Below are 12,582 nucleotides of genomic sequence, written 5' to 3' on the forward strand. Positions count from 1 at the left end.
GCCAAGGCCAGGGAAATATGGGTTAACAGGAACCCTTCTTTGCAAGCCCAGCCCCAATGTGAAGGACCAGAGTGTTTCTTCTAGGCCCCCGCAGGGATGGTTCAGTCCCCAGGAGCTAGCCCTACATAGAGGGCCAGAAAAGGGCAGATTCCCCTAAACCCAGCCCAAAGTGTTCCATTTAGACTCAGAAGAAGGTGAATAGCAGCACAGGCTCTTTTCCCTATGCTGAGCGGTGGGGCAGGGGGGAGCCTCAGTGCCAGTGCAGGAGGGAGCATCAAAGGGAACCTTTGGATGTTAACCTAAAGGTTAGTGCTTAGAGCCCACCCAGGGGACCAAACCTACTTAAGATCCATCCAGATCTTGCCAGCGGCTTCCATGGGTCCTGCAGCCCTGACTTCCTCTACGTATCTCCAGCCAGCTGCTGCCCCTGTCTTTGCCTGCTTCCCCCTGGTGTCCTTGGGCAACCTGAAGGTCTGTTCCCTTAAGTAGTCTGCTGCCTGGTGGATTCCAGGGGAACTGCCGGGGCCTGAGGCTGAAGGCACAGGCACTGAATCCCTGACTCCAGCTGGGAGGTCAGAAACCAGGCTCTGAGCCACCACCTGCTGGGACTCCAGGATGTGGCCCCTCACTAGGCAGTGTTTGCCTGGGGGCCCCAGGTCCCACTGATGTGTAACGGTCGCCTTCTTTCTTTTTTTAGGTGAAACTGACATACAATAAGTTTCACCCATTGTAAACAAAGACAGAGCTGTTCAGCTAGTGCCCTAGTATGTTTCAGAGTCTTGTTCACCTTCCCACACTCCCTCCAGCCCCTCTGCAGACAGTCTCCACTCCCTCCTCCAGCCCCAAGCAGCACTGATCTGCTTTCTGTCTCTGTGCATTGCTCCTTTCTGCACATTTTACATAAGCCGAATGAGACAGTCTGTAGTTCTTGGTGACTGGCTTCTTTCACTTAGCATCCTTTTGAGGTTCCTCCATGCTGTAGCTTGGATCAGATTTCTGTGCCTTTTGTTGCCCAATAGATGCCATGGTACAGATAGGCCACATTTGGTTTGTCCATTCACCAGCCGATGGCCCTTTGTGTTGCTGTCAGTTTTTGCCCATTGTGAATAACGCTGCCCGGAACATTTCTGACCGAGACTTGAGCGGACATATGTTTTTACTTCTCTCAGATAGATTCCTAGTTGTGGAATGGCTGGGTCCTATGGCAAGCTTGTGCTGAACTCTTAGGAACTCTCAAGGTGGCTTCCACAGGGCTCTTATATTTTACGTTGCCACCAGCAATATAGGAGGGTCCAGTTTCTCCACATCCTCAGCAACACTTGGTATCGTCTTTGGAAAATAAGTGCACTAGTTGGTGTAAAATGGTACCTGGTTTTCCTTGCATTTCTTTGAGGACTAATAACATATTACTAATAACATTGATTACCTTTTTATGTGTCTCCTTTGGTACATGTGTATTCAACTCTTATACTGCCTTAAACAAGTGTGTTGCTTCTGCCCATTGAGAGAGTTCAAAGTCCTCTTGTCTCTGGTGAATGGTAGTCCTCATTGGGTATTTAATCCACAAATATTTTCTCCTAATCAGTGGCTCCTCTGTTCCTTTTCTCAGTGACAAAGTTTGTAGCAAAAAAGTTCTTCATCTTCAGGTTTCTCTTACGTATCGTGCTCTTGCCGTAGTGACTTAGAACTCTTTGATTACTGTGAATTCCTGACCATTTTCTCCCATGTATTCCTCTTGCACAATAGTTTTGGCTCTTATACATAGATCTGTTACCATTTTGAGTTCATTGTTGTGTAAGGTGTGATTTCCAGCAACAGCTGTGGGGGAGCTTTGTCCTGACAGGTGCAGGACAGCCTGAGGGACACTTGTGTTTCAGAGATAGTCACCCCTGGGCCAGGAATGGAGATTTCACCGTGCTGCACCTGTTAGTGAAAGGCTGAGTGCCTTTGGGGAGGGGAGATAAATGGGGCTGTGGTCATATACAGCATGTACTCCCTGGTTTCTGGGTCTGGGTACAAAGGAGCTCCAGGAGCCCCAGGGCAGTCCTGCTCACAGGTGTCTTTAGAAGCAGAAACACACTGAGAGCAGGAGAGAATAACACAGAAAAGACCACAGGGATCCCAGCGGATCTGGGTTGGGATCCTAGAGGGTCTTCTATGGGTGGGCACATTTTCCATATATATGTCCTTCTATGGGTGGGTGGGAAAGAGAATTCGCACACAGCCGGAACTCAGGAAACATGCCCAGAAGGAGTGGAACGGATTGAAGGCATGTCCCAGAGTTTGCACTATTTTTTCAACATGAAAATCATGGTATGTGCCTGCATCAAAGGTGCTGGAGGGACACATGCTGCCTCGGTCAGTAGAGCGTACATCTTTCATCTTAGGGTCATGCATAGAGTCCCACGTTAGTGATGGAGCCTAGCCGAACTCTAAAAAAATAATAATAAATAGAAAACAAAGAGGTGCATGCCTCAGGAATCAGAATTACTCCCCCTAAGGTAAGGAGGGGGCATCTACCTTGGTCCTTGCAGTTCAAGAGCCATTCTGAGCACTACAGAATCCTAAATGTACATCAACCTAAAGAACCTACACTTTTAATATTTGTTGGGTTTCCCCTGTGTGGTTAGAGGTCCACTGGCAGACAAAAGTTGACATGCTGAGCACAGAAGCAGACCAAGAAACAGACTATTACCTGGATCCAACACATTACTCTCTGTCCTCACTGCAGTCTCCCTGAAAATGGGAATGGGCAATCGAAATGCCTGGTATTCAACACAGGTTAAGAAAAAATGGAAAGTTTGGGTTAACAGTTTAAATTATTGTGTCCTCAGATTGACTTTGATGGCAAGTGGAGACTCTGTTGCACGTCTTCTAGGTTCTGCAGGTGGAAATGAGGGGCTAAGGGACAAACTAATTATACAACTCAGAGTAACTTTGGTAACTTACTATCTTCACACGTGACAGAGTTTTCTTTCATTTTGTCTGATCCCATAGTCTCATGCTTGAGTCTAAACACATTTGTACAAGGAAGTTGATATGAATACCACACCTAAAATCTGTACCGCTAAATGTTGCAGTGCTTATTCCTAATGGTACTTTAGGCTTGTTTCTAACTGCCTGTAGCTACGTTACGGCTGACTCTCAAGGCAGCCCATTCTAACCATGTGTGCACTTCTCTTTGGCCCCATCACCAGGTTAAGCAGTGCATCTGATCCATCTCCATCACTGCGGGAAAGATGTAGGTCAGATAGGTAATAAGGAGAAAGGGGGGACAGGGGTGCAGCAAAAAGAAAGCATGCTTATAAGTGGGTTGATTCCAGAGAGGACCATTGCATTGATTTTTTAAATTTTTTAATTTACTTATTTGAGACAGAGTACTTGAGAGATCAGGAGCGGTGGTGGGGGAGTGGAAGAGGAACAGAGAGAAGCAGACTCACCAATGAGCAGGGAGCTGGACATACGGGCTTATCCCAGGACCCTGGGATTCTGACCTGAGCCAAAGACTGACACTTAAACAACTGAGCCACCCAGGTGCGCTTTAAAATAATTTTTAAACTAATCTGGTGCACTTAACATACGGCATTGTATTAGTTTCACATAAGGTCATGGTATTTATTTTGTATTTCTTTTTTAAATATTATTTATTTATTTAGAACAGGGGTGATGGGCAGACGGACAGGAAGAAAGAATCCCAAGCTGACTCTGCACTGAGCATGAAGACAAAACTGGGGATCAATCGCATGACCCTGAGATCATGACCTGAACTGAAATCAAAAGTCAGACGCTGACCGAGTGAGCCACCTTGGTATATCTAAGAATAATATGTTTAGCTTTCTCTTTGAAATAGGCACTGAGTAATGAGCAAGGCTGAGAGAAACCATGGTACCCATAGGCGCCAAGGTCAAATTGCACAAAATGTACCACAATGGCATATTTGGGCGAAACAGAATGCCACAACCACCACTGGTGCATGTTCCTTCAGACTCCGAGATCTCTGAGAAAACTCGAGATTGCAGGGTTAAAAATAATCCGAAAGGATCAGAGTGAAATGCCCTTGGGATGTGTGTGGTCTGTTCTAAAGTACACAGCAGAAGATGTTTTGTAGATAGGAAGCCAGCGATAAACAACACACTGTGCATTCCCTTTTTTGTTCTCTTATCCTGTGTTAAGGTCCGAGTACAATGGTGTTTACAATTAATTGATCACAGCCAGTTGCAGATTTCTTTATTCCTTCTCCACTGCCATTACTTCACTTGACAAATCCTGTGTACGTGGAAGGTGCGCCTTACTAAGCCCCTGCTGTAAATCATTATAGATCTATATCACTGTAGAAGGTATATTAGATTATGGAAAATAAACCTCAGGATCTCGGGCTGTTTGCTCGGGGTCCCCTGTGCCTCGCTATACTGTCGTCTCTTTTTCTTTTCTTAAAAGATTTTATTTATTTATTTGAGAGAGAGAATGAGATAGAGAGAGAGAGAGCATGAGAGGGGGGAGGGCCAGAGGGAGAAGCAGACTCCCTGCTGAGCAGGGAGCCCGATGCGGGACTCAATCCCTGGAATCCAGGATCATGACCTGAGCGGAAGGCTGTCGCTTAACCAACTGAGCCACCCAGGCACCACTGTAGTCTCTTTTTCTCAGTTCCTTCGCCAACCCAGGTCCCCGACTCTCTGATGTCGACAATACTGATTATCTTGAATTGAAGCTACCCGAAAAGAAACCGGTGCAAGGGCACTCAAACCTTCCTCTGTCTCCCTGAAAGCAGGAATCCAATCTCCCATATGAAAAAGGCACCCCCTGTACTAAGAAGTAAAAAGACATCCTTCTCACCAGGGCCTTTAAAGCAGAGGTTCTAAATTTGGTCTAGACACTCTCTAAATTAAAACTCCCCAAAATCCCTGAGAAATGTATTTTCTCCTTGTCTAGAATGCATAAAAACTGTCTGCCTTAATACTTTGTATTTCTTTAAGGGTCTCCATTTCAATATCCGTTCTCCATGCGTATTCAATGACTCAGTGAAACTTAATTCTTACTTAAGCTGGGAGACCAGGACAGGTAACAGAGGAACTTCTCCTTCCTTGCATACCCTTTCTGTAATCCTAGTATCTTAGCCAATGATTTGTAAAGGAAAGAAGTAAGAGAATTATATACCTGGGAGAAAGATTTGTCCCCAGGAAGGACTTTCTGGTATTTTTAACAGTGGAAATATCTACATTTGATCCAAAGTCTCCTGAAAAGTATTTATTTATTTTTAAGTTGAACTTCTAATTTCAGTGTCCCCTGAAATTCGGATGTGCCTTCCCAGAGGGTATGTTAGGAGCCTTGAAAGGAAAGCTCACAACCAAGTCCTGTGTGGGGGCCGTGCTGCCATCAAGTGATGAAGGAGTTTGGGAAAATCTCTTCATCTCTCTGCACTCAGCTTCCTCACGTATAAGATAAGGTTGTTAATCAAATTCTCCACGGTCCCTTCCTGCTATGATTCTGTGAGTGCACAAGGGTCTGCGGTGCCTTTGAAGCAGCCCTGGGGACTGCAGCTGAGACCTGACTTGGTCCCTTCACTGTGTGTCTCTTGCAGGAGCCTGAGCTGAGCCCACACTGAAAACAGAGAACAGAGGGAGCATTTGGGAGACAGAAAATCAGCAGGTTTGGAGGATGAGAATAACGCAAAGAAGGACAAGGCAATGGTGGAGCAGGTGGTTGCCCAAAGGAGGTAAGAAGAAGGACAAGTTGGGTCCAGAAAAATCAGGGGAAACTGAGGAATGCATACAGCGGCATCCAACTCTGCAAGGAGCAGCCTGAGCTGAGCAAGGAGAACGAGGAGAGTAACTTCGTCCACGGTGAACCTGTGCACCTGCCGAGGAGCCCCACAGAATGGATCTGGGTTGGTTTGTACTTCAGGGAAGCACCAGTTCCAAGAGGAGGAGGGGGAGGAGTGGCACCTTGGTGGCTATATCCTTAAGCGTCTGCCTTTAGCTCAGGTCATGATCTCAGGGTCCTGGGATCGAGCCCCGCATGGGGCTCTCTGCTCGGCAGGAAGCCTGCTTCTCCCTCTCCCGCTCCCCCTGCTCGTGTTCCCTCTCTCGCTATGTCCTCTCTCTTAAATAAATAAAGAAAATCTTAAAAAAAAAAAAAAGAGGAGGACGATGTGACCATGAGCCTCTGCCCCAGACCCCTAGCTTTGACCTCAGAGCTGCCCTCATGGTGGATGTTCTCCAAGTCAGTGTGGGCTTAGAGGGATCAGTGATGTATGGATAAAGGTTGGACTTGTCCATTCTTACTGCAAGAGTTCTACCCTAAGGTCAGGAAGGGCCAGGGTAGGAGACCCTTGCCTCTGAGGCAGTGATACCAATTATATTCTTCTGAATTTATGGTTGTCAAAGACTTTACACACATTTGTCTTGACTGTGTGTTGAGTGTTTCATTTTCCTTAGTCTCTGTTAAGAACTTGGAATTCTGACATCAATAAGATTTCACTAAGGAGGTCAAAGCAGTGAGAGGAAGAATGCAAACAAAATCTTGTAGCTCAGCACACCTGGGTGGCTCAGTTCATCGAGAGTCTGCCTTCAGCTCAGGTCATGATCCCACGCTCCAGGGACCAAGCCCCATTGAGGGGGGTGGCTCCCTGCTCAGCAGTGGAGTCTGCTTCTCCCTGTCCCTTCCCCAGCTGTTCTCTTTCTCTCTGTCTCTCTCTCACTCTTGCTTTCTCCCTCACTCTCTCTCTCTCAAATAAATATATAAAATCTTTTTCAAAACTGTTGTAGCTCTCCTAACCTGGCATATGGTGGCAGTGCAGAGGATGGAGGGGGGAGGGAGCTAGGCCGAAGACATCTCTTCCTAATAACAGAACCATTGAGAGGAATCCAAGAGGACAGTCCCTCTTCATCAGAGCTCAACACAGGGGAGTGTCATGGGGCATTGAGAGTGTAGGGCAGGCTCCACTTTAAGGAAGGGTATTTGTTGCCTCCTGGAAGAAAACAGAGAGCGTTCGTGCAGGTATTTGGGGCAGGAATGTAGTTGAGATTAGAGATTTGCCACCCCCTTTATCAGATCCGTGAAGGAACGTCTCCGAGAGCTTCCTCAGTGCTTGGTTTGGTCCTAGGAGTCATGAGTACAGAGATGAGTAAAACATTATCCCAATTGTCGTGGGGCTCTCAGTCTAGTTACCAGAAGTCATGAAAAGTGTAGTGGTGGTGGATTCCTTGGAGGAAGTGGCCAGTGCTGCCTGGGGATGGCCTGGTCTCCCTCTGTGTTTTCCAACAGCTGGATGACCTGTCCTGACCCAGGGACCCTGGGCCTCAACTCAATTTCAGCCTCTCAGGACACAGCCAACACCTAGGTTCCATGTTAACCCAAAGCAGTCAACACTATGAAGGTCTGCAGAGGAAACTGCTGGTATGGGTAGCTCCCCACTTTGTCTTGGCCAACTGGAAAATAGAGGCGAGTTCACTAAGACTTGTAGGGTCATCCTTGCCCTAATGATCAGGGATTAGTCTTTCTCTCTGTTAAGTGAAATACTTTCTAGCTTCAGTATTGTCTCTCCACTTAAAAACTGTGGAACTATTGGCTAAAGTTTCGATCAAGTAGCTACAGTGAAAAAGGGGTAAAACAACTTCCAAGCTGCAGTGAGAATGTGCAGAAACTCTTATACTGAATAATAATCGGACAAATCACTTTTAAATTGCACAAAAGATTTATACAGTAATTCTGGAATAGACAATGTAAGTCTGTCGCTTTCTCCTTCTTCTTAACATTGCTTTGATAATTTAAGATCATTTCCATTTCCATATAAACATTTGGATCAGCTTAGAAATACTTACTAAAATGTCTGCTGGAAGGTTGATTGGCATTGTATTAGATTTGTTGATCAATTTGGGAAGAATTGACCTCTAAACCATAATGAGTCTTCCAATCCACCACAAATTTTATCTCCCCATGTATTTAGTTCTTTAATTTCTGGAAGTAATGCTCTGTAGTTTTCAGTGTAATATTCTGACACGTATTGTGTCTGATAAGACAATGCAGTAGGAAAACTGGTCAAAAGAATTGAAGAAGAAATGCTTCACAAAAGAAGATACACAAAAGGCCAAAAAGCACTTGAAAAGATGCTCCACTTGAAACCATTGAAAAGCATGAAGTTGAACATAAATCAAAAGGGCTTCATGAATGTCTCCGCAAGGCTCCATCTTAAACTAAGTAACCTTTTCCTTCTCTTCTGCAAACCTCTGCTCCTCTCTTCTAAGCCTTTTGTTTCAGGATCCTGGTACCACCCTAAAGACATGATGAAGGAGGCTGGCAGCAGACACACAATTTCTGTGAAAATATACCACCCCCCTGCCCCTTCCTCCAGGGGGAAGGGACTTACCCTTTTTGAGGGCCTTGGCCTGTTCTAGACCCCTGTGCCCCGAAAAGCAATAAAGCTATTGTTCCTCAATATTCCAAACTCTGTCTTCGTCTTATATTTTGGCTCTGAAGCACAGAGGTCAGTTTTCGACGGCACACTCAGCCATTGGGAAGATAAATTAATACTACAGTGAGTTACCATTACACATCCATCCCCGTGGCTAAAATTACGAAGACCGAAAACATATGTGGTGAGAATGTAAAGTAACTAGACGTTTCATACACTTGTGGGAATGAAAAATGGTCCAACCACCGAGAAAAACTGAACCACAGGTAAACATTTACCAATCACGTGAACGGCCATTCCTCTCCTAAGGATTTACACAATATGGCCACACAGCAAACTGCACATGAATATTCATCATAGCTTTATTCCCCATGGCCAAACCCAGGAAACTGCATAGATGGCCATGAATAGGTGAATGTACAGACCAAATATATCCATACGGAGGAATACTCCTTAACAATGAAAAATTCTGAACTGGCGATCCATTAATAATATGGATAGATATAAGAATCCCTAGGCTGCAGGAAGGAATGTAGGCATAAAAGAGTTCCATTTCCATAACGTGGTTAAAAATGCAAGCCGACTTTGATACCCGTGGTTGCCTGGGACTGAGGGTGAAGGCAGTGAGAGACTTCAATGGAACCACCCAAGGGAAGCTGTGAGGTAGAGGAAATGCCCTGTGTCCTGAATGGAGCAGTAGTTTCAATTGTATGTACATCTGTGAAAATGCATTTAGTTGTACAGTTTATCTTTTTTAATTTTTATTTGTTGAGAAAGCACTCACACTGCGTCCTCTCTCTCTTACTCCTCCAAAGGAGGAGAAGAACGATCATCAGTGGCAATGGGCAGCTGTGGAAACAACACCTAAAACCAGGTTCATCTCAGGAGAGAACAATATGCCTCCTCCTTGAGGTTTCAGGTCCTCTACACGTTCAGAGAAACTTCTCTAGTAACAAACTGTAGAAATGAACTGGAGGGTATTATGCTAAGTGAAATTAAGTCAATCAGAGAAAGACACGTATCCTATGACCTCACTGATAGGAGGAATTCTTAATCTCAGGAAACAAACTGAGGGTTGCTGGAGTGGTGGGGGTGGGAGGGATGGGGTGCCTGGGTGATGGGCATTGGGGAGGGTATGTGCTATGGTGAGCGCTGTGAATTGTGTAAGACTGATGAATCACAGACCTGTACCTCTGAAACAACTAATACATTATATGTTTAAAGAAAAAGAGACAGAGAAGCTAGTAGGAAGGGAAAACTGAAGAGGAGGAAATAAGAGGGGGAGAGGAACCATGAGAGACCATGGACTCTGAAAAACAAACTGAGGGTTCTAGAGGGGAGGAGGGTGGGGGGATGGGTTAGCCTGGTGATGGGTATTAAAGAGGGCACATTCTGCATGGAGCACTGGGTGTTATGCAGAAACAATGAGTCATGGAACACTACATCAAAAACTATTGATGTACGGTGATTAACATAACAATAAAAATTAAAATCTAATGATGTAATATGATGATTAACACAACAATAAAAAATAAAAAAATAAAAAGAGAGAGAGAAGCTAGTAGGGAGGGAAAAATGAAGGGGAGGAAATTGGAGGGGGAGGCGAACCATGAGAGATGATGGACTCTGAGAAACAAACTGAGGGTTCTAGAGGGGAGGGGGTGGGGGAATGGGTTAGCCTGGTGGTGGGTATTAAAGAGGGCAGCATTGAAGGGAGCACTGGCTGTTATACGCAAACAATGAATCATGGAATACTCCATCAAAAACCAGTGATGTAATGTATAGTGATTAACATAACAAAATAAAATTAAATTAAAAGAAAGAAAAAAGAAACGATCTCTGAAAGTACAGCCTTAATTGTACACTTTAAAGGGATGCATTCTACTGTACCTAAATTATACCTCAGTAACATTCATGTAATAATCTACTATATTTCTCCATATACTAGCAGGGAGCATTTAGAAAATGAAATTTTTAGAAAAAGGAAATGAAATTCAATAAACAGAGTGGAGATTCACATCCACCTTCATTTAATGTATGAGAACACATGTAACAAAGATCCCTGAAAACTCTTGCTGAAATAAATTAAAGGAAATCTAAATAATTAGAAAAAAATGTATCCACATGTATGGACTAGACCACTCAAAATTGTTGGAACATCAAATCAGCATTATTCTGAGTCATACTGCATTTGCACTTTGGGGGCAAATTTACAACCTAATTCTCAAATATATATGGTGATCAACATACCTAGAATAGCCAAGACAACCTTGAAGAATTAAATTGGAGAAATTTACTAAATTTTAAATCACCGTAAAGCTATAGTAATTAAGGTGCTCTTAATGGTGTAAGTAACACAATGTAAATAAATCAATGTGAGAGAGAGTAAAAAATTTCCTGATACACCTATACATTTAAAAAATTTTTTTTATTTTAATTTTATTTCTTTTCAATTATTTTCTTTTTAAGTAATCTCTGCATACCACATGGCTCTCGAACTCAAAAAAAAAAAAAAAAGGGTGAGAGTTTTACCTGAGCCCCAATTAGTACAGCTGCATGGGACAGGCAATCTTTACACAGGAGAGAGTGTCCTGACAAAGGAAATTTGATATAGAGTTATATACCAAAATATATTTTTTTTACATAAAAAGTTACAAATTTTTATACAAAAGACATTGTAGAAAGACACTGCATTTCCCGGTCTTAAATTTCTAGTACATGTAGGGCTGTATGGCTTTAATGTTATGGGAACCAGGGAAGTGTCTTCCTTTTTCTTATCTTTTCCAGAATGCTCCTTTGGGTTCTTTTCTTTCATAAAGCAGATGTACAATGTGCGCTTGGGGTGAAATAGAGCCCATGCATTGAGATTTGTGGATTCATTTTGACCTTGGTAAATGTGAAAGCATCGCTTTCTTGGGAGCCCAGGTGCAGGACCCACAAATATTAAAGGTGGACAATTGCCTTTATCAGTGCTACAGCGACCTCCTAAGTCTCTGGCTCCTAAGATCTAGAGGGGAACCTGTGCTGAAGAAGTGAAGAGGTGCTTCAGGCACCACTTCCCCTGCCTGCCTGTTTCTCTCTCCACAACCTCAGCTTCTATGTCACTGAACACCACTGTACTTCATCCATCAATGACCCATGACCTCGAACTGCCCATGTTTGCTTCCAGGAATACAACCCCAGGTCAATGGCATGAGGTCAACTCAAAGAAATCGAGCAAGCCATGTTCCATCCTTTTAAAATTGTTTCAAATTTTTAAAAAATATATTTCCAGTATAGTTAACATACAGTGTTCCATGAGTTTCCAGTATATAACATGGTGATTGAACATTTCCATACATTGCCCAGTGCTCATTACCACAAGTGCACTTCTTAATCCCCATCACCTCACCCATCCCCCAACCGTCCCTCCCCTCGGGCAACCATCAGTTTGTTCTCTATAGTTAAGGGTCTTTTTCGTGGTTTGTCTCTCTCCCTTTTCTATTTCCTTTGCTTACATGTTTTGTTTCTTAAATTCCACACAGGAGTGAGATCATGGGGTATTTATCCTTCTCTGACTGCCTTATTTCACTTAGCATAATACATGCCGGCTCCATCTGTATCCTTGCAAATGGCAAGATTTCATTCTTTTTTATGGCTGAATAATATTCCATGGTGTGTGTGTGTGTGTGTGTGTGTGTGTGTGTGTGTGTGTGTATTACATTGTCTTTATCATTCATCTGTTGATGGACATCTGGGCTCTTTCCATAATTTGTCTATGCTGCTATACAAAGGGCGCATGTATTCCTGCAAATGACTGTTTCTGTATTTTTGGAATAAATATCCAGTGGTAGGATTAATGGATCATAATCGTTCCTTTTTGAGGAACCTCCATACTGTTGTCCACAATGGCTACACCAGTTTGTATTCCCACCAATACTGTAAGAGGGTTCCTTTTCCTCCACATCCTGGCCCACACTTGTTGTTTCTTGTATTTTTGATTTTAGCCATTCTGACAGGTGTGAGGTGATATCTCATTGGTTCTTTTTTTTTTCCAGATTTTACCTATTTGAAAATGAAGGAGAGAGAGCACAAGTGGGGGGAGGGGGAGAGGGAGTAGCAGGCTCCCCCCGAGCACGTAGCCCGATGTGGGACTCGATCCCAGGACCCCAAGGTCACCACCCGAGCCAAAG

At 43.9% G+C, this 12,582-nt stretch overlaps 1 non-coding gene across 1 annotated transcript; it reads right to left on the minus strand.

The window, feature by feature from the left end:
- Positions 1-9,185: 9,185 nt before the first annotated feature.
- Positions 9,186-9,398, minus strand: LOC148161889 (small nucleolar RNA U3). The gene has a single exon (XR_015767284.1). It is a non-coding gene; the product is annotated as a small nucleolar RNA U3 (small nucleolar RNA).
- Between the last annotated feature and the right edge of the window lie 3,184 nt (positions 9,399-12,582).

This window comes from Eumetopias jubatus, unplaced genomic scaffold, assembly GCF_037043125.1.
Source record: "Eumetopias jubatus isolate StellerSeaLion01/CBP00866 unplaced genomic scaffold, mEumJub1_p1.0 scaffold_39, whole genome shotgun sequence".
Lineage (NCBI taxonomy): Eukaryota > Metazoa > Chordata > Mammalia > Carnivora > Otariidae > Eumetopias > Eumetopias jubatus.